Below are 23,548 nucleotides of genomic sequence, written 5' to 3' on the forward strand. Positions count from 1 at the left end.
TCACTCAAAGATGTACCGTACGATGATTTTGAAATTTTGACCAGAGATTCTGGACGTCATAACGATTCGAATGGTGTACTCAGATTCTTCGGTGCATTTTTTTTATAATAACGGTCTGTGGGAGCACCGTGGACCATTCATTGATAATTTATGAAGAAAAGTTTGCAATTTTAATTGTTTAAAAGTTGGGAGTCAATTTGACGCATGTTTATGCTTTTACGCAAATCAAAATATAATTATCTTTTCAGGGTTGAACTGCAATTTTATATTCAACAAAATGTTTGTTGTCACTACTCAGCCAGTGTAGTTTTATTTTATGTTTAATCATTGGAAAACTTGTTTATTGATCAAAGCCTCATCATCATAGCCAACATTGAAAGCACACACACGCACACTACCTCGTTAGTGTGGTTCAAGGTCAGCGGCACGTAATGTCCCCCTACCGCGCCGATCGTCGTCAATTATTGCTGTTTCTGGGGCCTTTCGCTTTTTGATTCGCTGCACATCACAGATCGTGATCATGAACGTATTTTTTTTTCGAAACAAAATTAAATTTGTTTGACGTAATTCAACTATCAAATATAGCTTAAAGCGACTAACTTAATTTGAAAAATTGTTAGGCCCCTAATATTGATCATTTTTCATGCCACTATTCTTGTCCGCGAATCTGTGGTTCGGTTGCAATTACCGGTATTTTGGCACCGATCGTTCGCGTGGTGGTCGCGACTCGGTGGCAAATACTGGTGGCAGTAAAAAAATGCAGCTAAGCGCAGAGTAAACAAACCAGCCTTTGGCCAGCATTAGGGCAGAGACGCACTGCCTTTAGACCCGATCGGTACAGAAGCGTCAGGTCGGTGTTGCGATATTAGATCGCTTGGTTTTATTTATTATTTTTCTGATTTTGATTCGGTTGCATTGGTTACACTAGTGAGACATTAGATTGCAGCATAATACTCTCGAACGAGGTGTGGCTCGGAGTGCAGTACAATCAATAACACAAGTGCTTTGTTTAACCTGTTAATGTAAACGGATTTGTGTTGTTCAGTTCTCATCGATTAGCAGATAATGGCAGCCATGGTGATCGCAGCCATTGTGTTCAGCGGTGCAGCCGCAAGTTCGTTGTTTTCCGCTCAAGGTCACACCGGAAATGGGTCCATTATTCACTCTTCCGGAAACTTCGAAGTGATGGATCTTATGGTGAAAAAGTTTTGTGAGTGAATAAACAGACGCGTCCGCCGGCCAAAAAAGTGTTATTCAACTGTGTTTCGTTTTAGTTCTTGGTTGTGATTGGTCTATTCTACATCATTCAACTGGTCCGATTTCTGGCGATTCCTTTGCGCGAACAGCTCGATGACACGGAGGAGACGCGACGCGCTAAGCGGCTTTGCCAGATACTGCTGAGAGCATTCCTGGCGGCTGCTTAGCTCTGCATGGCTGCAAGGTCACACCGGTATGTACAAAAACGTTCGCCGTTTGCCACGCGTATGGTCATATCCAGCGGAGTTAAGCAAGCTAATTCTTCAAACATGCGCGCATTCACGAACTGGTTCTCCATCAAATGTCACATTTGAGCCCGCGCAGACTTGGTTGCAGTTGCGATTGCGTTGAGTTTGTCTTTACGAGGTTGAAATCTGTTGAAATGTGATTCAAATGCGCAACGCTGAGACGTTCGAAGCTGCGCTGAAGACAGATTTTTTTACATTTACCCAAAAAATTATTTTGCATTATATTTTAAATGTAGAGTGCTGTTCGATCGAACTCCTCGGGTTTTAAATTTCTTGATAACAGTAATGATATCTCTATTGTATCTAATAAGAACAATTCAACGTTATTCGTGAAAACTTGCAGTAACTGACTAGTTACAAGTGATTCATTTCTATTATCGTCAATATTTGGTTTTATTTGTTAATTTTTTCAAAGGGGGATTTGTTTATAGCCTAAGTATTTAAAATAAATATCTTAGAATAGATATTAGTAAAAATCCATTGAACAAACAAAATATTAGTGAATAATGGGTCTATGAGGCCAATCATGGTGACTTCTCAATATTGTTAAAAATTTTCAATTAAAATTGTTAGGATTTGTTTGCATTCGTAATTAGATTTGGGATTTAAACCTACTCGTCAAAAATGGAAACAATCTTAATTGCTAACTTATTGGCTATAAAGAGAGCTTATCGAAGCAATTGAGGATTGCAATGATTTGTAGCTTCTAATGTTTCAACACCAGTAAGTCTATGTTATTTGGGTGTACCAAACCAAGGAGGAAGTTTCAGAATCATTTTCAGAATTTTATTCTAAATTCTTATAAGCGTTTACTTTCTCATCAAACAACAACTTGACAAGATAGGTGCAGCATCAAGCATTGATCTAAAAATATGTTTTTGAATCAAAAGTTTATTCTCTAAGCAAAGTTTAGAATTCCTAATAATGAGAGGATTGACATATCTCGTATATTTGATGCACTTTGCTTGTATACCCTCAATGAGCTCTTTGAAAATAAGTTTTGCCTTTCTCCTAGAAAGGTATAGCAATCACTTGCAAAACCGAAAGTATAAAAGTGCTCCAAAGGGCCGAATGGCATATATCACTCGACTCAGCTCGACGAGCTGAGCATTTTCTGTATGTATGTGTGTGTATGTGTGTGTGTATGTGCAGATTTCTATTCTCACTCACTTTTCTCAGAGATGGCTGGACCGATTTTCATGAAATTAATTGCAAATGAAAGGTCTCGTTGTCCCATAAGATTTTATTAAATTTCATTGTAATCGGATTTTTAGTTTAGAGGTTATGGTTCAAAATGTAAAAATCATGACACATCATTATCTCAAAAACTACACAACCGATTTGAACAAAATTTATTTCAAATGAACGGGCTACCTGAAATACCTTTAACTTTTAAATTTCATAATAATTGAACTTGTGGTTCAAAAGTTATAACAAGAAACGTGTTTTGAAGACTACTTAATCTCACTCATGTTTCTCAGAGATGGCTGGACCGATTTTCATAAAACCAGTGTCAAAGGGAAGGTCTAGTTGCCCCATAAGACCCTATTGATTTGTTTTGCAATCAGACTATTACTTTTCCTGTTATGTTTGAAAATGTGAAATCCAGCTATGAAAAGGAACATATTCCGAAGACTACTTGAACTCAATCACTTTTCACAGTGATGGCTGACCCGATTTCCACAAAATTAGTGTCAACTAATAAGTCTGCCTCGTAACACCCTATTGAATTTTACTGTAATCGGACTGTAACTTCGTCTGTAATGTACCGAAATGTGAAAATCACGAAACTTCATTATCTCAGAAACTACACAACCTATTTGATCAATATTAATATCAGATGAGCGGGCTAGTTAAGGGTGCTGATGAATTATGATTGAACACGTGGTTTCAAAGTTTGGCTGCCTTAACGTTCCCATTTCATTTGATTATAATTGAACTTAAGCCATCGTTATGTATTAAATTGTTAATAAAACAACGAAAGTCTATTGTTTCAAAGATTACATGACTTATTTGAACATAACTAGTGTCATACGAACGAGTCATCTCTCAAACTTACAAATAACATACTTCATAACAATTTGATATGTGGCTCAAAAGTTATGGAAAGAAAAGAAATTCAAAGGCTATTTAAAACTGTACCTGCTTTGATTGATATATGTGGTTTCCACAATTCAAATGTGCTTTTGTACTATTTGAACGTTCCAAATTCATTGATTCCTTGCGATGTGTTTAAAGTCTGCAAATGCACGACGAATCGGTCATAGGATATGATCAAAGTCAAAAGACAAATCGTTTGAAATGAATGGTTTTATCGAAATGACAAAATCTTCGACTTTTGGCTTTTGGCGCCCTAATTCTGAATATATTCATATTGGGTGGTATTCGGTCATTTTCAGCAGATTTACTGGCATCAATCTGACACCGGAAATACTTATATTGGGAGGTATTCAGTTATTTTGGTTGTTTTCCAGAAACTAACAGTGGTCATCTTTAAATTCAAAATGGTGTCAAGGGTCAATGTTTGGTTTCTATGCATCATCTCGATTACGGAAATATCCACGTTGAGTATTATTTGGTCTTTTTCGACTGTTTCCTAAAAGTTGCCATTTAGCGATTCAAAATGGTGCCTGTTAGCTCATTGCATCTGGTTCCAGAGCATTGTTCTGGTTCCAGAGATACTCATATTGGATGGTATTTGGTTATTTTAGGCTGTTTTTCACGAACCGGAAGTCGCCATCTTGGATTTCAAAATGGTATTTAAAATAATTTCTGGCCTCTGAGCGTCATTCTGATTGAAGAAACACCCATATTGGGTGTAATTCGATTATTTTCCGCTGTTTCCCAGGAACCGGAAGTCGCCAACCTAGAATCCAAAATGGGGTCTGTGGTCGATTTCAGCAGCTGTGTATCATTTGTTACCACTAAAAACATTCACCTGCCAAATATGGTTCCATTTAGTTGATTAGTTCGCGAGATGTGCAGAAATTTGTGCAGACACATGTGCTTCCATAAGAGGGAGGGGCGTCGAACCATCATGGACATGAATATTGAGAATAGGTTATGTTTCCATTTAATTCTACTACGAAAACATCCACATGCCAAATTCGGTTTCATTTGCTTGTTTTGTTCTTGAGTTGTGCAGAAATGTGTGTTTCATTTGTATTGGACCCCTCCTTTCCAGAAGAGAGAGGGGTCTCAAACTATCATAGGAACCTTTATCGGGACCAAAAACCCCTACATACAAATTTTCACGTCGATCTATTCGGTAGTTTTCGAGCCTATATGGATCAAACAGACTGACAGACCGGACTACATTTTTATATGTATAGATTACAGCATCAATATTTTAGAACCTAAAGAGTGAATATACATTTATTGGATTGAAGCGTTCATGTAAATCTATTTTTACGAATAAAAGTTTGAATAAGAAAGGCTGGGTCTGACCGCTAGGTGGATTAATTTAGGTTTTTTATCGTAAAATAGTCCCAGGTACTTTACCTTTTCAGACCAACTTAAAATAACCTTATTTATCTTGACAACGTGATTATTGCTCGGCTTGAGGAAGAAGCCCTAGGCTTATGAGGAAAAATTATCAATTGAGTTTTAGAAGCATTGGGAGAGATTTTACACTTTCGCAAGTAGGAAAAAAAAAATGTTTAAACTTTTCTGCTATAGACTGCATATGATACGAAGACTTTTTAATTTTTTCGGAAATGCTTGTGTCATCGCAGAACAATGACTTTGTGTATCCTGTAGGTATATCTGGAAAATCTTAAGTAAATATGTTGCACATGACTGGACCCAAGACTGAACCTTGAGGCGCATTTGTTCTGACAGGAAATCTATCAGATTTTAAATTCTGGTAAACAACCTACAGAGTTTATACAGAGATAATTTTAAAAAATTTTATTGAAAAAACCGAGGTAAACCATGAACGCGAACGGACGCGATTTTTTTTTTCTCACGTCATATTTTTTCCGTTGAATATTTTTTAGTTTATTGTTTTCGAATAAAATAGTGTCCAAAAAACCAACGGCATTGGTTGATTGTTTAGTTTGTTGGAGTTGATTTTCACCAAAAGCCTCCAACATTCCATATCTAACTATGAGGAAACAGCCGATGTTAGGCAAAATAAAGGTCGGTGCATGGAGATCGAGCTAAGAAGTGGTGCCTTTGGACACTTGTGAAGCAAACATCTGAACCTGAGGCAGGAACTTCTGAAGCCCTTCTCAAAAGATCTTGAAGTCGCCTCAAGGAGAAGGTACCGCAACAGGAACCAAGGATACTGAGTGTACAACAGGTTTTTTCTGCAACTACCTATATCCAGGCTGAGTGATGCTCGACAGACGGATATGATCGATTAGGGTCGCACAAAAAGGGATAAATGAAAAGGATCTGGATCGCTTTGGAACTGATTAGAGCGTGCTTTTTTTAGTTTAATTTTTCACTATAATTATGTTTAATATGAATGCATTGCGGACGCTGGATTCCTGCAGATCTGTATCGCGCTGTATCGCGTAGTTTGTAGAATTTATTAATACCGACACTCAGAAAGCTAAATGACAAATTAAAAAATTTTCCCTAGACTTCCGAGTTCCGCAAATCAAGCTAAGTCGACTATGATTATCAGTTTAGTCTACGGCTTTGCTTGTACATATTGCATGCAACGGATTCAGATTCATAATACAGTTCGAGATTGTACATCCGCGCGCGTTACTAAAACAAATTTTCGTTCACATAGTATACAACGGCAAATCCTTAAATTATCTTACCTAATCTTACTAAAACAATCATCGGTTTCGATCGCGCAACAGGCTTCCTAATATTCAATATTTCCCTAGTAGTACCGACTTTTGGTCGTGGCCGGCGTTGTTATTGGTCAGTGGTAAAAGTATGAGCTAGTAAAATTGCACAATGAGAATGTAATGCTAGTTCCAAGCACCATTCATATGGTTTATTTTGCGATTTTGTTGGTTCGACCTATCACGGAGTGCAACTACGGGCAGTCTACCTATGCTAAGCTAATTTTTTTCGATAGTAACAAACAGAATTACTTGCGTTTTCCACGGACATAAATGTGATTACGTCTTTAATCAGTGATTTTTAGAATTTTTAGTAAAACAGTCGCCCTTGATTTTGAATTAATCCGAAACGATAAAAATACCGGTTTTCTATTTCATGAATACCGAAATACCGGTTTCTAGAAAAGTCGGTAATACCGACCACCCTGAATTATTCTAAGGCTCCCTCCCTTCTCTCTATCCCTACTTGACCTTTCCCTCACGCCGAATTCCAGGAAAATAAAACTTTTCCAGGCAGTTCTTATTGCCGAAGAGTAGAAGAATTTATATATAGGCGTGTAGAAGGAAAGGTAAAATTATAAAAATCCGTCACTGACCACGGTGACAAAACATGTAACGTCAGTTACAGTCGTTAGAGATGCAGCGGTTAATTCGGTATCTGACAACAACGAATGAAGCACTTCCTTCTTACCTTCCCTAACTGACCTCTAACTGAAGCTGGTGCCGTTATCAGTCTGTACAAAACGTAAGTTACTGAATTGTTGTACATTGAAGATGGAAAATGAGCTCAAATTAACCAACTTACGGTGCTTCTTTGTGCAACTTCATTGGCTTAGATCCATCACGGAAAAGTTACTACGAAATGTGTGGTCGTTCAAACTCCAGCTCAAGGCTGAAGGGTATACATGGGTATAATAATGCAAGCATATAATTTACTCTCAATAGTGATACTAATAATAGTGTGGAATACAGCAGTCACTCGGGCGATATCACAACAGATTTCTGGTAGCAGTGACTGGTCTATAAATGAAGTACATATCGTAAAACTGATATTGTTACTTGGGCTAACTTGGTCCTAAAATTCTCTGTATCATGTTCGAGCATAGTGAAGCTGTAGAAGCTCAAGTTCTAAACCTCAGAATAATTTTAGCATTTGAACCAATATTAACCTTTAGTAGAAATACAGGGGAATTATTTTTTGTCTTCCAATAACTAGAATATGATAGAAGAAAGTAGTACGAGGCTCTCCGAATGACTAAATTCAATTCCCAGAGCACAACTCTGAATCGAAGTAGTTCTTTGAGAAAAATGAGAACAAAGAAAAAAGTTCTCACCTTAGGACTTCGACATGATACATAATCTGGATCGACTGGGGTCAATTCAGGGGAAAACACCCTGGTATCTTCAGGATTGGTGTTTGGCCGATAATAACTACACGATGGACCCAGGTTCAACATTCTGTATACTACCGGTTGCCCTCCAGAATGGAAAAAAACACACTCTTAGTATATATTGCTCTCAAATATATTTCCTAATTCATATTCCTTTCAGAGAGTGAGTAATGGCGCTATAACCATAAGCAAAAATGCTAGGACTAGAGTTAGTACTCAAGTTCCAACCGTAACAGTTGAAGCGAGTAAAGGCGCTATATCCTTGGTTTCTAAACCCGGACATAAGGAGGAAATACCTATGTTCCATCCCAGGAGATTGGTCAACAAAGGAGTGTACTTTCTTAGCTTTGTCACTCCCAACGAATTATATTACTTCTTACATACGGATCGGTTGGTACGGATTGTTCCCGTTCTTACATTATATTGTATTATATTGCGCTACACAGTAGGCCTGGCCGTTGACAAGAAAAATGTATGGAAACCATTTTTTTTTTAAATGGTGGATATCATTTTCCAGGATCCTTTCAAGTACTGGCTGTGTTAGTGTAGACTAGACTAGACTAGATAATTTAAAAAAAAAATCAATTTCTAAAGGTTGAAATAATTGAAAATTAACAAAAGATTTGTTAGCTCGTATATATCATATTAGTAACACACAATTTTCATTGAAGTATGACATCATCCTGTTAAGAATAATTTTCTCAAACAGTTTACTTATCGTAGAAAGCAAACTGATAAGTTCATAAATTGAAACCTCTGCAGGATTCTTATTTGGTTTTAAAAATGAAGTAATTTTAGAATTTTTCCATAATTTGGGAAAATATGCAATTTTGAAACAACCATTGAAATTTTTTACTAAAAACTCCATTGCTGCTAATAATTGATTCAGTCTCATTTAAATCGGTCATTTTAAATTATTTCGGCAGGCACAAAAATCCTGGGAAGAAATCAGGTTTTCAATTGGAAATTCGAATTTAAATTTTGCACTCTTAAACTGCTGAACAAGTCTTTGAGCCTTTTGAATATTGGATACATCAAGAAAACGTTCAGCATCTTTCAAAACTAGAATAGGCATTGAAGATTTCTTAAGAATCTTCGACCGATTCCAAAAGGGTTTGAATGTTGTTTCAATTTTTCAACTTTAGTTTTTAAATTTTTATTTCTTGGAATAAGAAATTTATGTTTAATCCGTAAATCTTCAAAAATTGTTTTAAAAACAGCGCCACAAGAATGTTGATATTGACGTCTACGAGCATTTTTCAAACGAATTAGAAATTGAATCAAATTTCACTAGAGCCTTTGGAAAAGAATAATTCCTGGCATCAATCATTGCACAATTTAATGCTTCCAAAGCGTAGTCAATATTAACTTCTTTTTGCAAATCGAACTCATTATTGAAATTATTCTCAATATGAGTTTTATATCTTTCACAATTAGCCTTGTGATAATTAAAAACAGAGCTCATAGGGTTTAAAACTGATTCATGTGATATTAAAAAAGTTATTGGAAGATGGTCAGAATCAAAATCAGCATGTGATCGATCGATGTTTAGCGTTGAAATCGCCGATTATAAAAAATTTCAAACGATTTCGGCTTTAAAATAATTTTTGAGCTCGCGTGTGTATTGAAATGTTTAATATGCTGCGGCAATAAATAAAATTTCAAGCTCAGTTTGAACTTCAATTCCCAGAGTTTCAATTACTTGTGTCTCAAGATGGGCGCGATGTTTGATCCAGCGATGAATTACAATTGCAACTCCACCGCCGGAACCCTGAATTCTTCCATATCTATGAATCAGGTAATTGGGATCATATTTTTATTTAATATAAGGCTTCGAAAAAGATTCAGTAATTTTTGGCATGTGCACATTATTTACTGTGAAAAAATTAAAAACCTAATTCTCATTGGCAAGCATTCCAATTTAAAATTTTGATTGATTTATTAACAATCATTGTTGAATTCAAAATTTAAAACGATATTAAGGGTGAAATTTGTTCCAATTTGAATTGCTCCAAACATGGAATGTGGCTGAAACATGGCGTTTATAAGATTGAACATTGTCAGTTGCAGAAAAGAAAGTTTACCTGGCGTAATAGGTCTCAGGCAGTTGATATTAGAAAATCTATTCTCGGTAGCAATGCTAGCTGAGTTAACCAATGGGTCATTCCATACGAAGTGATCATGAAAAAGCACAAACTTGGACGCGACCATCACAGATTTTGCTCAAAGTTGGGGGAATTATTCATTAACTGTCACTTTGGAAAAATCCCAAATTTGGTGTCGATTGGAATAGCCCCGCTCTGTGGGACCCCCCTGTTTATTGCAAAGTCACGCATTTTTTGTTCAAAATCTCTTTCTTCTTTTTCTTACAATTTATAGACTTAAGATGTCCGAAAAATACTGATAGATGATTTTTGAAGAAAATAAACCAAGGAGTCCAGAAAAAATATAAGTTTTGACCGGAAGTGTTGCTAGACAAATTATTTTTGTATTTGAAAGCTAAATTTACATTTTTCGGCAAATGCAGCCATTTTTATTTTAAATTTGATAATTTCATCGTGTTCCTTGGAAAATTTCACAAAAGAAACAACTATCATCCCGAGGTAATATGAGCCAATCTCGAGGTATAGCATTTTTACAGAAATAGTTCTGAATTTTGAAATTAATTTTTCGTAAAAATGTTATATCTCAAGATTGGCTCATATTACAACGGGGTGGTAAATGTTTCTTACGTAAATATTTCTGTGAAACACAATGAAATCATCCAATTTAAAATAAAATTAGCTGCATTGGCCGAAAAATGCAAATTTAGTTTCAAAATACAAAAATAATCTATCTGGCAACACTTCCGGACAAAAACAATATTTTTTTCTAGATTTCATGGTTTATTTTCTTCAAAATTCACCTATCGCTATTTTGCGGGTGTTTTACGTCTATAAATAATAAAATAAAATTATTACGAAGTTTACAACATTTTTTGTAAAAATGTAATATCTCGAGATTGGCTCATATTAACTCGGGATGATAGTTGTTTCTTATGTGAAATTTTCCAAGGAATACGATGAAATTATCAAATTTAAAATAAAAATGGCTGCATTTGCCGAAAAATGTAAACTTGATTTCCAATTACAAAAATAATTTATCTGGCAACACTTCCGGTCAAAACTTATATTTTTTCTGGATCCCTTGGTTTATTTTCTTCGAAAATCATCTATCAGTATTTTTCGGAAATCTTAAGTCTAGAGAGCGGGGGGCATTCCAATCGACACCAACATTGAGATTTTTCCAAAGAGACAGTAGATGAATGATTCCCCGAACTTTGAACAAAATCTGTGATGGTCGTGTCCAAGTGGCATGTACACTCCACCCAATGTATTTTTGTTTTCCACTGTTTTTGCTTACCCACATTAATGGTCATTTTCGAACTACCGCGTTACGCTCGATCTACCGACAACCTTTGCATAAAAAAGTCTGTACATGAGTACAAAAATTGGGCGGTACAACTGGTACAATTGGAGAATTAGCAATATGTTTTTAAGTTTGTTTCGATCATGAAATAGAATTTTGTTTAACTTGCCTTGCGTTAACAATGGCTAAAAAGACATTGCATTGGTCATAATTGGATATATGGTTGCCGTTACACAGCGGCACAGCGAAGATTTTTACTCTCTTTCCCAGGATATGTGTCTTTTTTGTGAGTTGGGTTTCCACAAATGAGGCATTTTTGATCCAAGTTACAGAATTCGAATCCATGGCTATATTGTTGGCAAAGACGGCATTGAGTGACATGTTTTTCACCTCCGCTAAATTTTCTAAACAACTACAACTTTACCCGCACATTAAAGATAGCATGTGATTTTTCAAAAAAAAAAAATCAAATTGTTAAGCTCAGTGCGGTCAAAATGAATCAAATGAAGAGAATTAAAACAAGTGAAATTCCAGTTCTTTGACTGTTTTCGCCTCGTCATTTTTGTAATTCTGCTAAAGTAAGTTTTGATCGGTTTGATCGTTAGTGAGACATTTCAATACATTTTTTAACGGCGCTCTTAGTGTCGTATGCAAAAAATGTATACATCATTTCAGTTAAATGCTGAATAAGACGATTCCAATCCCTCAATGCTTAAGCCAGTAAGCGGCATTCGTCTCTTCGGTCAATTTGATAGGGAACTTTAACGTCGGAAACAAACGTTGAAAGTTCTCTTTTTAAAATGGTAAATTCAGAAGCAATAGTTACCACAATTGGTGGAATTTTCTCCTTTTTTGGAGATATTTTATTCTGAGTGGTTTTATTTTCAAGCATTTCAATTTCACCGGCCTCTTGCTGAGGTAGAATATCAAATGAATTCTCACTGCATACACTAGTGTCAGAAAGATATTTCAGGTGATACGAAAAAAGTTGAAAAATAATATCAAACTGCTGATAGGTAGTCTTGAGAAAGACTGATGTATACTAACCTTCATGTAGTCTTTAAAAGACACACTGCCACAAATCACAAACTTTGAAGCTAAAGGTAGTCAAAGACCAATCCACGTTAACCGAAAACACGTCTCATCTGTAGGACAGCTAGAAACGCAATGGGCTATAATGGCATATATTACAGAAAAAAGAAAATCAACTCTTAAATTTTGAAACCTATTTGTCCTGTAGAGGACAGTGCGCAGGTGCTAGAGCTATTACCACCACAAAAGAAAGAATATTTCTTCAAGCTCCAGTCAATTTGCTCTATACCTACCACCAAGCTTGTCTTTTCTCCTCAGAAAAACTCTGGAGTGTACAAGAATATCTTTCACCGCTAAAACAACTGCTCTTACACTGGAGAGCAAATCGACGCACATGCTAGAAAAGAACGACGGTCTATTTTAGGGTGGCAATGCTTGTATGAAAAAAATTTCATCATCGCATTTCAACAACCGACCATGTACATTTTGATCATTGGCTCAAAAAAATGATCTGTGCAAAGTTTCAGCTCAATCGGATATGATTTAGAGGTGCCTCAAAGCGCTCAAAGTTGTGATTTTTCGACCTTCGAAGAACTACCTTTGAGATACCTAATGAATATTCAAATTGTTTACATTTAATTTGGAATGAGCTGTGAGTCATTTCAGAAACCCGTTTTAAAATATTCGGTTGCTCAGAAAACGGAAGGTCCCAGCAGGTAGATTTTCGGTGAAAATTTTTTTTTCGAGATAACACCAGATCTCGACGTTTTATGCATTTCTAAGCCATTTGGCATCGAAAAAAAAATCGATTTTCTTAATTCCTTTGGAAGTTTTTCGAAGGTCGAAAAATCACAACTTTGAGCGCTTTGAGGCACCCCTAAATCATGTCCGGTTGAGCTGAAATTTTGCATAGATAATTTTTTTGGTTGGGGGTCGGTTTTAGAAATTTAACATGACCCTTTTCGCTGCCACCCTAGTCTATGTGTATTTGGCGAGCTTGCAAAAAACCACCATGGTGGAATCTGAAATCTCTTTTTTGAGGGACAACGAACTATGGTGTACTTTCTCACACGTATGGACATTATGCGCAATAACTACTCAGCAGAGCACACTGCGGCGCTCTTTATAGTTTGTTTCTCAAGCATGGCAGAAAAGGAAGGGTGGGAGAAAAAAATAGACTGCGTTGTTCGTGCCGGTCAAGTTTACTTTTAGCGAATTTCTTTATTCCACAGAACAAGTCTACTCAGGAGTATAGAAAAAAAAATGCGATTTACGACGCAATACTGTGGGGCAGAACCCTGAAAAGTCGCGACAAAACTCAAAAAAAAAACAAAATTCAGTTTTCATGCCTCATTTTATTTTCTACCTGCAGTAGACATGTTGTCGACTAGAAATCATGATAAATTACTTTGGAAAATAATTTAGAAAATGTGCTTAAATATTGTGAAATTGAGGATTTACAGGGCTTGTAAAATGGAAGAAATTTTTTTACAGATATTTTCTAGTAGGGCATGCAAATACTTAGGAATTATTTAGCTAACTCATATGATCCTCATAAAATAGAGTATTAACTAAGAGCTAATGCGATATTAAGACAGTTTTGCTGAAAATAGGTTCGTAGGAGGCATAGTATGTAAAACAAGTTTTTTTGTAATTTTTTCTCATTTTCGGCAATATGAAAAACATAAAGTTCTACATTGTTCTGCTATTGCACTATTATTGAACTAAAATACAAGGTATTGACTAATACTGAACCAAAAATCAGCTGCTACTAGTTGCGACTTACCGAGTAAATCAAGTTTTCGCAACAATTGTTTTCATGTCATTTCATGTTGAAAATCGTCAATCAGCAGTATCGATCGTATCGATGTTTTTCCTACAACAGACTTTGCTGAATGCCGGTGTATGCAACACGACCATAATTGTGTTCGGGGGTCTTCCAAAACTGACGTCCGGTAGTATGGAGACCCCTCGAAAATAATTATTAGTACTAGGAAACAGTTTGTTATTGGGTGAACAGTGTTTTAAACAAAAGTAAGCGTTTAGTATTCATGTTAAATGGAATGAAATTGAACAAGAGGAGCTCTTAGAAAGGGAACATGACCAACTAATCTTTAATTGAACAATGTACCTATTTGAAATATTTTATCACGAACAATAACATTAAAATTTTATTTTTTATTCTTTCTTAAATATGATGAAACATCATAGGTTGACAAAAAACTATACAAAGTCAACTACAAACTGTAAATAATTTATTTCATGATGACTCAAAAGTTCGTATATATTTGAAATTGAAACATATGTACTTAAGTCCCAGTTATAATTAATCACTGAAATTTTGGGTTTATGAATAATGAAAATGATTTTATCTCGTTAACGGTCAGTCCTACAGTTGTAATATGTTCGACAACTCTATGTGAATTGATGATATAAACAACTTTCCCAAAGAAACAAAATGGCTAGCACCATTTATTCAGAAGATAGGTGTCAGCGCCATCTGTAGAAAAAAAATTAAAGATGCCTGAATAAATTTTTCAAAAAGATGTTTTTATAGTGAATAACATTGCCGGAGACATGAGTACTGTGAAAACAACTGTTAAGGAGTTACGAAGTTTTGTTGCACCAACGGACCAATTTGCCCCACTGTGCGCAAGTAAGAAAGAGATGCCAGATAGTTGTTTACGAACTAAGACCTTGCAAAACTGAAAAATTTCATGGTGCGGCTCGGAGTTGCTGCCAGGTCAAAATCGAGCGAATAAAGAAGGGTTTTAACAGCAGTTGGTTCGGCTCCAGGTCAAAACTATATTGGCTGTTGGTTTTTCATTTTCAAATCGTTTATCAAGAGTTTAAGGTGAGTTTACTTGATCCAATTACTGGAAAATTTATCGGAAAATTGATTTTTTTTTTGATTTTCAGCTCGATTCGCATGCGGAAATAACACTGCTATTGATTCTTTTTCGAAAGCATTTAGCCGAAATGATTAAAAACGTTTGGCAAATGAAGTTTTTTTGCGCGAATTCAAAATTTTGGGTTGGTTGTGAGGGGATCACGCCGCCCCACAACCATCAACAACATCTATGTCGGCGTTGGGATTCGAACCCAGGTGTCGAGCGTGGTTGACGGAGACACCGCCAACTACGCTAGGCCCCCGCCACAGAACAGATATGCAACTTCGAACAAAACTCTGCTGCAAATCCTAGCCCACACTTTTGCATTCATTTATTACTGTTCTATCCTACATTGATTTTACAGTGTATCGTTCAAACAGTTCGCTCCAATAGTTTGAACATGCATAAAAATCTATTCTTTTTTTGCTTCAATGACCGGGCAAAAAGGTAATCTTAAATCTAACAAAATCAAGTTAAGATAAAAGCGCATTCAAAAGATTTTTTAAGCAGAAATTCAGTAACAGTTCACAATCAACATTGATAGAAAAAAATAAACTGAAAATCTTTCAACCATTCAAACATTACCTAAAAAAATTTCGTTGGTTCGTAAACCGCACGACAGTTGAATCCGTTTTAACTAGTAAGTAGAATTACTTTAATATTTTGGTAAGAGTTGGAAACCGCGTTTCTCGACTAACGACAATATTTTTTTTCTCGTACCGTTTATTATACCTAATATAGCGAGTAATGCATATCAGACGCATAGTACTGCTTGCGACATTATGTACAATGTAAAAAGACGATTGTCGTTACACAAGATATTCGGTTTCCAACTCGGGCCACAATGAAATTCTTTTAAGAATATATGTACAAAAACACCTTGCACGTATGCGGGTGGTACTGTACGATTATCATGAAAAGACAATCTCGCTGTACCAGTACCGGAGAGAACAAACAATTGTCTCAACGAAAGAGCGTCGAGAGGTCGCACAGTTTTTTTGCTTTTCAGTTTTGTATGAGAACAAGGGAGACCGATATAATTCTTCACTACCAGCAGGTATGAATGGTATGAGAGTGATAAATATTGAGTGTAAAATGCGTTCTCTCCACCGCTAGATGTAGATACTTAAAATAAAGAGATTTTGTCTCGTTTTTGGTTCTTTAGTTGAACAGATATGCCCCCGCCTAAGCCCCAAAGGAAATATTTAGTACATTTTTGCGATACCTGTGTATGGGTTGGTTAGTTGGTTGGTTGGTTGGTTGGAAGATATTGATTTTGGATTAAATTTGGTCTTGCTAATTGTTATTTTTTCTTCTAAAATAATAACTGTTATAATATACAGTCATGGAGAAAAGAATAAATACACTTGCAGTGTTGGATGGTTTTTCGTATTTGCGCAGTGATTTTAATTATTGTATGATGTTATGTTATGTCATTAAGATCTGCAAACACTCGTTTTGAAAGAAGAACGGAGAAATAACTGGAGAAATTTCTTTGTCGGTGATTCCGAAAATTTTTTGCGTGAGTTAGTGTTTTTAAAGTGGCGACAAAAATAAACACACTAAAGTAATTTTTTACGCGGGGGATACGTGCCGCGTAAAAAAAAAAACGTAAAAAAACCGCGTAAAAAGCCACCTTAGTGTACACTATTGAAATATATATATATATATATATATATATATATATATATATATATATATATATATATATATATATATATATATATATATATATATATATATATATATATATATATATATATATATATATATATATATATATATATATATATATATATATATATATATATATATATATATATATATATATATATATATATATATATATATATATATATATATATATATATAATGAAAAATGATCGATTTTCCAGAACCAAGTTTTTTTGGTTCCTTTTGGGATCCCAAACAACCCTAAACTAACCTGAAGTTTGGTCTTTGGAAGATTGGTCTTGTCTCCGCTTGGCGCATTGCATTTCAAATTTGTATGAAAATTTATATGGGAAAACCTACTTTTTTGCAATTACCTTTCTATAGAACTCAATAATGCTCTAACAATGCACTACATTATGTTAAAGTATAGTATTTTAGATGCCTAACAACTTTGCAGAATACACCGAAGAGCTAGGATGTCCCTAAAATGAAAATGAGCTATAGCTGTTCAAAGTTGAGTATGTCGATTTAAATGCAGAAAATCTTGTTTTCTGCCAACATTACCAATGCACCGGTGTCAGTAGGATTCCCATCAGAAGTAACCTGTCGTAACGAGTTTATACACTCAGCTGGATCAAGTTAACAAATTTAGGTCAATATTCTAGACGTAGATAGAATCTACAACGTGTTTCAGAGATTACTTCTGATGGAAATCTGACTGGCGCCGGTACACTGGAAGTGTTGGCAAAAAAATTATTTGCAACATAAATTTCGACATACTCAACTTTGAACAGCTCTAGTATTTTTTTGGCTCACCCTAGCTCTTAAGTGTCTTCGGCCAAGTTGTTAGGCATCAAAAAACCTACCGTTTGAAGTCATGAAACCTATGGTTTGAGCCATTTTGAGCTCTTTAGAATGGAAAATGCAAAAAAGTTGGTTTTTCCATACAAATCTCCATATAAATTTAAAATGCAATGCGCCAAGCGGAGACAAAACCAATCGACTTGTAATAAATTCAGGATTGTCTGGGGCCCCAAACAGAACACAAAAATCTTGGTTCTGGCTATCAAATTTCGTTTTTTCCATATAACGATTCCCCACCCTAATATATATATACAAAACAATCCAAATTAGCTTTATTTCTCTACATATTGTTAGCAAAGTGATTTTATACGTTACAAAACTCACTTTTAAAATTTTGTGGCCTGTTTTTTGTTTTGTAAAGCCATATTCAATCTTCGTGGAATGTTTACCCCCAGGTTTTCACGAGTAGAAGCTGAACTAGCATTTCACGCTGCCTGTCCGACTTTTCATAAGTCTGTTTTATTCTTTGGATGATGCTTTGCAACCTAGACTTTTCCAATCTTCCATAGAATTTCTAAAGGATTTAAATTAGGAGTCTGCGCTGGTCAAACTAATAATTTTATATTTTCGTTTGAAAATCAACTTCGTGCTTTCAATACTGTATGTTTAGGATCGTTACTCTCCAACGAAGAAGCATGTTTTCTTTGGCATACGGAAGCATTGCGCTACGTAGAATATCTACACAGTCATCCAAAGAATAAAACAGACTTATGGAACGTCACACATAGGAGTATTTGACCCAAAAAGTTAGCCAAAAGTCCGATATACAAAATGATGTTTTATTTTATTGACATTTTATTAAATGAAGATTTATATGGAAATTTCTTAATCTTTGTTTTTTTTTGTTCATCTATAATTTATTTGACACGGCACAAATACAATTTAATGTTTAACGGCGCCAATTATATCTGGTAGCTTACTTTCTAAAGTATCTTAATAACTTAAAGCAAATTTTTTATCCTCGCTGCCGACTACGAGCTGAAACTAAATGTAACTTAAAGCTATAATATTTTGCATTAAAAGCACTGGTTTACTGTATGATGGTTTTCATTGCCATAGGTAAGCACATGTTCCGCTGCTGGGCCAAGATATTACGGACTGGCATATTGGGTTGTCTCCCTCGGGCCTTGAGAGTATCGTGCGGGTCTGATTGCTGTTTCCGGATCCGGGGTCTTAACGTGTTCTTGTCGTTAGGCTGGATGCAGGCGGAAGGGGGTAGGACTAAACTGGGGCGTGGATGGATTTCAGGAAAACGTATATAAGGGACATGTAGGATAGGTCACGGCTCGCCAAGACATCACGAACAGGAACAGCCGACTGCCTACCTTCGACCTGCAGGGAAGCTATTAATTTAGACCTGGCGTCACGGTGTACAGGGCATGACCAAACAACGTGCTCTATGTCGTGATAACCTTTAAATCTTTGTTTGATATCATGTGTAAAAAGACACTAGATAAATGGAGCCAGCGAATTTAAAGTAATATTTTATATACTGGGTGACGTTTCAAATGGATGTCACCCTTTTGGGTTGATTATACGAAAACCACACGGTTTTGATGTAAATCTATCCAATTACTACCAAAATAGAGCGACTTGGACTTTTGGCCAGCTTTTTAGCTCAAATACTCCTATGTGCGTCGGACAGGCAGCGTGAAATGCTAGTTCAGCTTCTACTCGTGAAAACCTGGGGGTAAATATTCCACGAAGATTGAATATGGCTTTACAAAACAAAAAACAGGCCACAAAATTTTGAAAGTGAGTTTTGTAATGTAAAAAATTACATTGCTAACAATATGTAGAAAAAAAAGCTAATTGTATTAATTTTTTTCTCCATGACTGTATTACGCTTATACGTACGATGGTAATGGCAAATCTTATAAAATACAGAATTGTTTAAACCATAAACATATGTGTCGATTTTCACATCGCTATACATGATTGAAATGTTACATATAAAACGTTTTATAAGATGGGAGAGAAATCTCAAAATGGACCCATACGGAATAACATAGTCCCACGTTAAAAAAAAATCAAGTGCTTCATTGGTCACCAGTAAAAAGAAATAGATTGTTTTTCTTTGTCTATCACGGTGTGTGTTAAATTGGATGATACATATTTTGATTTCGTCGTTTTCTAGAGGGACCAAACATTTTCAAGACGTTCAAAATCGTTTGGTGGCTGGTAATCGCATCAAAACTCTTCAGAAACTGTTACAAAATTCTGCAATAAAACAAAGAATTTGTATGTAAAAAAGTTGTTATAGAGAGATTCAACTGTAGTAGATATCTAAACCTTGAAAATAAACAAGGGCCAAGCCCGTGAGCTCCTGGGAGTAAACAGATGCCGTCCAACAAAGTGAAGAATGATGTTTTTTTCTTATTTTAATTTTTTTATGCTTTATCTTCTCATTGCCACTTATAATACCTAATGGTTATTCTGTAATCACGATCACAATTTCTTTCTAGATTTTGTATGTTTCGTATGAAAATCAAAAATTTGAAAACGGTTCTAGACGATTGATCGCAGGTGGTCGCAGCTAGACTCTTTTGAAATTGTGAGTAGACACCTGTATAATTTGAAAAAAAAAAAAAAGCTAGAGCCCAGCCAGGGAGCTGCTGAAAGTAGAAAGATGCCGACCACCAAAGACCAAAGATAATGATTTTTTTCTCATTTCCTTCTTGTTATCCACATCATCAAACGATTTTCTTATAGCCTAATCAATAATACGATACACTTAATAGTTATTCTGTTACTATGTGTATAATGTGTATAAGTACTATGTGTACAAATAAGTGCATTTTTTGCTTTTTTCCATCTTCATATCTCTGGTATAGTACCTGCTACAGTCCCGGAATTTCGAACGTTTTTTGTTAAAGTTTTTTCTTTCCAAAAAAAAAAAAAATAGAAAGATAGATCGGCGATAGTCATTTTTCCGATTTTGTCCGCCTAAAATCCTATAGTGCCTACTTGCCTCTCACATTATAGAAATGAGATTACCAGTACTAATTTGCTTGAAGTCTCAGATTACCTGATGGCCCACATAATCAATAACCATAAACGGATGATAATCCATATGATTAAACGATACCCCTTACAGTCGGGACTATATCCCGAACTAGTTGTTAGGCACGTTTTATGGTTATTGATTATGCGGGGGCTTCCAGTACTCCACATAAGCGTAATTACAAAATTTCTGTGTTTCTTCTTCCAATTGACGAAAAACATAATATATAGACGAAAATAGAAATGAACTGAACCTAATATTTGTAAGCAATCACCGTGAAAATATAATATAGTTGCTTTTGACGTGGGACTACGTCTTTGTTAACTATACTGGGATGCATTCTGTAAAATTGGAAATGAAACTGGCAAATGTTACGTCAGATTTCAAACGTTAATAACAGCATAACCACATGATGGATAACAATAATCAAAATGTTGTTGGATAGATAAAATGTATAACAATTTCGTAATATGCTAGTTATCACTCTAATTTCATTGCTAAGCGGTAAAATTGATAAAAAGTTTCAATAACCAATTTACGCGAATAATGAACCAATTACATGCGACCATTCCTAGCACAGACGACGTGAATGGACACCATCCGTTCCCTGTGGATATTCTCTGTGTCAATATCGAAATAAAAATTGACAGTCTCCCCTTCCCAATAGGTCAATTTAGTTTCGCTTCTATGAGCTTAGACTAATATGATGTCTCGAAGGTAAAAGTTTTCCGAAAAGTTTGAAACAATCCCCATCCTTGAACAATTTCTAAACCTGTTTTCATAACCTAATAAAAACTGATGTCTTGAAAGAAAACGTGCCAGTAAAAGCAACAGTACCAGTGGAGTAAAAAACCGCAGGTCTCTCGTCGTCTATGATTGCAGCGGTACTCTTCTATTTGTACATTTCAGCGGTACACTTCTATTCGTACTGCAGCGGTACTATTCGTATTGCAGTGGTACACTTTTGTTCGTACATTTCTATTCGTGTGCAGTCGAGGAAAAACTGCAATGCTGCTGTTGATGGTGATTGAAAGTTTATCTCATAAATATGATTACCATAAATTACTCAACAAGAATTGTAAATTTTGCAACGGATTTTCATTTAATTTCATCTTCGATATTCACTAAATAATCGTGACCGAATAGTGTCGAAAGAGTAAACTCCCAAATATACACATTTCTAGAAAAGTAAGAGCCTGCGAATGCTTGTGAATTTTTGGTTTATTTACTAAGATTCATTTAAAATCTCTTTTTACATTTCAAAACTGTTAGATGATATATTATTATTTTAAGATTTACCATAATAAATGTATATTAGCTGTCTTCTTAATACAGCAAATGCAGTTGTAGGGAAATGAAAAAAATTGTCAAGCAAAAAACAAAAATGTAATTGTTGATTACTACGATTTTTTGCTGGAACTTGTTAATAGTTTTGTTCAAAATATCTTCTTTGTAAGAGGTTTCATATTATTTTGAAAGTAAGATCCATATTGTAGATTTGATTTAATCAGAGTTAAATAAGACAAAACCATTCATTATGATAACGTAAGCATTATTGGATTTGGTTTTTGAGGACATAGAGTTAATTCTGACTTTGACGCATTACGAGAAATTCTTGGTGCTTCTTTAACAAGAACGATATGCTTGTGCCTTGTCAAATACATGTTGTTTGCACAAAAAAATACTGCAGGCAAAATATCGTCAAATAAAAACGATATTCTCTCGAGTGTTGTTGAATGTATTTCAAAAATGATTTCCAGGGGAGGCTGAAAATAAAAATACGTACATTGATTCTGTCTGCAGACGCTGTATATTCCATCCACATATCATGTGGACAGCTTTTGGGGGGGAGGGGGGTGTTGGCCAATGTCCATGGTCCATACAATTTTTTCAAAATTTGTATGGGCAGTTGTCCACGGAGGGGGAGGGGGGTCAAAATCCTTAAAAATCTGTCCACGTGGTATGTGGATGGCCCCTAATTTCAGTGTTTAGTCCCACGTCATCATTTCATACAACCCTACGGCTGTATACCTTGTAGTATTTTTTCTAAATCATTATTCCATACACATAACAAACTAATTGTTCTTTCTTCTTATAATTACAGATGGCACAAACACTTGTCCCATTATTCCACAGTGATAGAATAAAAAGTCAGAAAAATCTCTAGAATAATTAGACTACATCTTTTAGATGTTTCTCGTTTTTCATTGATCAGCGATATTTTTTTTTATAATATTAACCTCAACTACTAAACCTCAAATAAGCATTTGATATTATATTTTGTCAACTTGTGATAAAAACATTCATATAGCATATTGAAAATGTGTGTAGTAAACTCATATTTGTTTTGTTATTGCTGTAACAGAAGTAAACGCTTGTATGGTTAGGATTCAATAATGTCGGAAATCATTCCATTTTCAAGAGAGAATCCCATTAACATGATCAAATTATAGAAGTGTGTACGAGCAATTTATCGAGTAATTTAGCGGGTAAAACCTGATGTACACAGAAGCACTGTTTACATGTTCACTTTGGAATCGCAAATTACACGCCTAGGATTAGGATCTGCATTGTGATTTTTGTGTATGCTCTACGCATTACCATATATCGTCTCCATTCGGTCGTACGGTTGACGATTAGTATTACTAAAACAAATTGTTCCAAGGTGAAGTGGTGAAGCCGATCGAAATAAAAAGGTGGCGATGTGATATCTGTACGTAACACGTAGACAAATCGTTTCGCAATTTCTTTTAACGCATAGAGAAACACCCGAAGCCTTATTGTACTTTAAACTTGACCAACTGGTGTGATATACTTAACTGGCTCAAGCGGTGTGTAATCTGCCAGCATCGTAAATCATGACGAGGTAAGTAACCAGTCGATGCGACGGTCGAACAATGCAGCCACTTAGCCAACATCGGTTGATACTCTGTTGTGGCTGTATGTTGGCTCATATGTTTGAACATTTCGGACT

The 23,548-nt window shown here is 35.4% G+C and overlaps 1 long non-coding RNA gene across 1 annotated transcript; it reads left to right on the forward strand.

Annotated features, from left to right (window-relative positions):
- The first annotated feature begins 803 nt into the window (after positions 1 to 803).
- Positions 804 to 23,290, forward strand: LOC129724061 (uncharacterized). Its single transcript, XR_008727867.1, has 3 exons — positions 804 to 1,210; positions 1,275 to 1,450; positions 22,679 to 23,290. It is a non-coding gene; the product is annotated as an uncharacterized LOC129724061 (long non-coding RNA).
- Positions 23,291 to 23,548: the final 258 nt, after the last annotated feature.

Source organism: Wyeomyia smithii, chromosome 2, assembly GCF_029784165.1.
Source record: "Wyeomyia smithii strain HCP4-BCI-WySm-NY-G18 chromosome 2, ASM2978416v1, whole genome shotgun sequence".
Taxonomy (NCBI): Eukaryota; Metazoa; Arthropoda; class Insecta; order Diptera; family Culicidae; genus Wyeomyia; species Wyeomyia smithii.